We start from the raw sequence: 3,212 nt of genomic DNA, 5'->3' as shown, positions 1-3,212 counted from the left end.
TTTTTTTCAATTTTTGTGGTTTTTTTTTAATTTGTTTTTAAATATCTAACTACTAAAACTAACACATATACATACAACATAAAACATATCCCCCACCCCACACTTTAAGTTGTGGCATGTCCCCATGACACACAAATAAAAAGCATAAGGTAAAAGAAACTTCCTTGAACATCTAGTCGGGGTCTGAGTCGAAGTCGGGTCCATTCCTCATCTTCAAACTAATGCTCACATCCATGCAGACAACTAATTCTCCGCCTTCTTGGGGTGCACCCTACACTCATCTTTCTCACTCGTCGCAACCTTCTCTTTTGAGCCCTTCACTTTCCACTCAACACTTACAGCTGTCTTCTCCTTTTTCACCCCCGTTTCTACATTCATCTCGAAAGTTACAGTCTCCTCAACCACTCTAAGCATGAGCTTTCTCTCGTGTATATCTAATATTGCTCTACCTGTTGCTACGAATGGTCTTCCTAAGATGATGGGGACCTCCTTGTTCTCCTCCATATTCGCTACTATAAAATCTAATGGTTATACAAACTTATCTAGCCAAACTAAGACATCATCCACTATCCCCCCAGGTATCAGAGTCATTTGGTCTGCCAGCTGCAGAGATATTGGAACTAACCTTATCTCTCCAGTCTCCTTCTCCAGTTTTCTGTAAATAGATAGAGGCATTTAGTTAATTGAGGCACCAGAATCACAAACAGATTTATCAAATTTAATAGAGCCTAAAGAGCAAGGTATAGTAAAACTCCCTGGATCTCCATACTTTTGTGGGAGTTTGTTTTGCAATATCACACTGCAATGCTCTGTGAGCTTGGCCACTGAGGTCTCTCCTATATTCCTATTCTTTGTCAGGATCTCCTTCAAGAATTTGGCATAAGCTAGCATTTGGGAGAGCACTTCTGTGAATGGCAAATTTACATTAACCTGTTTCAGCATATCCAGAAATCTCTCAAATTGCTTGTCCAGCTTTTCTCTATATATCTTTTGAGGAAAAGGTAGAGCAGGCATATGCTCGCTCTCATTAGATTCATCCCTTCTCGAAGTTTCCTCCTTCTTCTTTTTATCAGCTACCTTCTTGCCTTTCATCTTCTTATCAATATCATTCTTCAGTTGCTCCTCATTTTCCTTATCAAGAACCACCTCTTTTTGGATTGGAGTGATATCTTTCAAAACTTGCCCGCTTCTCAAGGTCACATAATTTACTTTTTCTTTGGGATTTCTCTCAGTATCAGCCGGCAGAGTACCTGGGACTCTCTCAGATAATATTGTTGCAATTTGTCCCACTTGTCTCTCCATGCTTCAAAAACCAATGCCCAATTCTTTGATAGCTGCCCCGTGAGCGTCCAACCTTTCATCTATTTTGATAATGAAGGCCTTCATTAGATCTTCTAGACCAGGTTGATTGGACTGTTGAGGTTGAAATTGTTGCCTCTGTTGATTTTGGAAGACTGGATCTCCTTGTCCTTGAGGTCTAGAGTTATTTTATTGACACGCATTTGGAGTACTTCCAGGTGAACTCCACGAAACACTGGGGTGCCTCTGGCCCATTGCATTATAATTTCCCACAACATTCACTTCCTCAGTTGAGGCTTGACACTCATGAGTAGGATGTCCTCTTACACATATATCACAAGTTGTATGAGGCTCACTTTGTATTGTAGCTAAGGTCAACTTACATATTTCTTTAGCCATAGCATCAAGTTGTACCTTCACAGATGTGTTAGCATCAACCTAGTGAACTCATGTCGATCTTCTTCTTTCAGCACTCTAAGAAGGCCACTGATTTGCATCTTCAGACAACTCATCAAGAATTGTGACTATCTCTTCTGGAGTCTTCTTTATCAAGGTCCTCCAATTGCGTTGCTCAATGTTTTACGTGAGGCCGGTGTCAATCCATCCCAAGGTCCTGGAGTTGCATCTAAAGTTCAATTCCGCTATGTTGACACTTTCTGACTATTTCCTTAAACCTCTCCCAAGCTTCAAACACAGTCTCAGTATCTTTCTGGTAGAAGTTATGGATTTCTCTTCTAAATTTCCCGTCTTAGCTGATGAGAAATATTTATCAAGAAATTTTCTGGTCATCGCATCCCATGTTCGAATCGATCCATTAGGTAAGCATCAAAGCCACTGCTTTGCATCATCTTTGAGTGTGAATGGCAATGCCCTTAAGTAAACTACATCTTGTGACACACCATTATATTAAAAGGTGTTCTTAATATCCTCAAAGTCCATTAGATGGTTGTTTGGATCTTCGTTCATCTTCCCTCTGAAGACACAACAATTTTGGAGGGTTTGGAGCAACCCTTGCTTCAACTCAAAATTATTAGCTGCAATTGGAGGTGGTCGAACACTGGATAATCCTTGATTGTAGACCGGTCTAGCATAATTGCCAAGTGGTCTCCCAGGCAAGGGTTGATGTTGATTAAGTCTGAGACCCCTCTCTTCTTCATAGATGTTATGCGCATCTCTAATAGATGCTTCCTCAGCATCCCGTGTAGCTTGTTCTCTTCATTGGGTTGCTTCTCTCGCAGACAAATCCACATTATCTTCACCGTTTCCAGCCATAAGTTCTTTGGTTGAGGATTGCCCAGCCTTTTTTGTTGTCTCGGTGAGATTTTTTTCCTTCTTCTACCGTCGTAGTTGTTTTTCTATCTCGGGTTGGTATGGTAGCACTTCCTTCGTAGAAGTTGTAGTCATGCACTACTCTGAACCTGTAACCTGCGCACAGTCAAAGAAAAAGGGAAAAATAAAATAAAATAAAAAGAAAAATTTCTGAATTTGCACTACAAACTAATTCAAATAGGATTTATAAGGTAATGTCTAGCACAATATGTGTGTGCTATATTCCTATGCCTTTGGGAAGATCCAAGCGGCTATGAGATTATATGCCCTCGTGAGACTTCTCCCGGTAGCTACACCATGATCCTCTACATGAGGCTGCCATCTTAAGGCAATGGAGGCGCAGAGGAGTAATTATATAGCCAAGGCATAGAGGCAACACTATTGTAGCTATCCCCCTTATGTGTACTTTTCCGTTGTGGTTCCTTTTTTCGTTTATTATTAATAAAATAGCTGCTAGGAATGCCTGGTAGTATAATTTTCCCCCAAAAAGAAAACTAATGCAAACACTATTGATTGTCAATTCCCGAAAATGACGCTAAAATTTGTCGAGCGCAAAAGACCACTTTAATTATGCTCGCTAGTCA

At 40.4% G+C, this 3,212-nt stretch overlaps 1 non-coding gene across 1 annotated transcript; it reads left to right on the top strand.

The window, feature by feature from the left end:
* The first annotated feature begins 1,934 nt into the window (after positions 1-1,934).
* Positions 1,935-2,041, top strand: LOC142180445 (small nucleolar RNA R71). The gene has a single exon (XR_012709070.1). It is a non-coding gene; the product is annotated as a small nucleolar RNA R71 (small nucleolar RNA).
* Positions 2,042-3,212: the final 1,171 nt, after the last annotated feature.

This window comes from Nicotiana tabacum, chromosome 4 (assembly GCF_000715075.1).
Source record: "Nicotiana tabacum cultivar K326 chromosome 4, ASM71507v2, whole genome shotgun sequence".
NCBI classification, from domain to species: domain Eukaryota; kingdom Viridiplantae; phylum Streptophyta; class Magnoliopsida; order Solanales; family Solanaceae; genus Nicotiana; species Nicotiana tabacum.
This window is presented reverse-complemented; position numbering and strand designations above follow the sequence as displayed.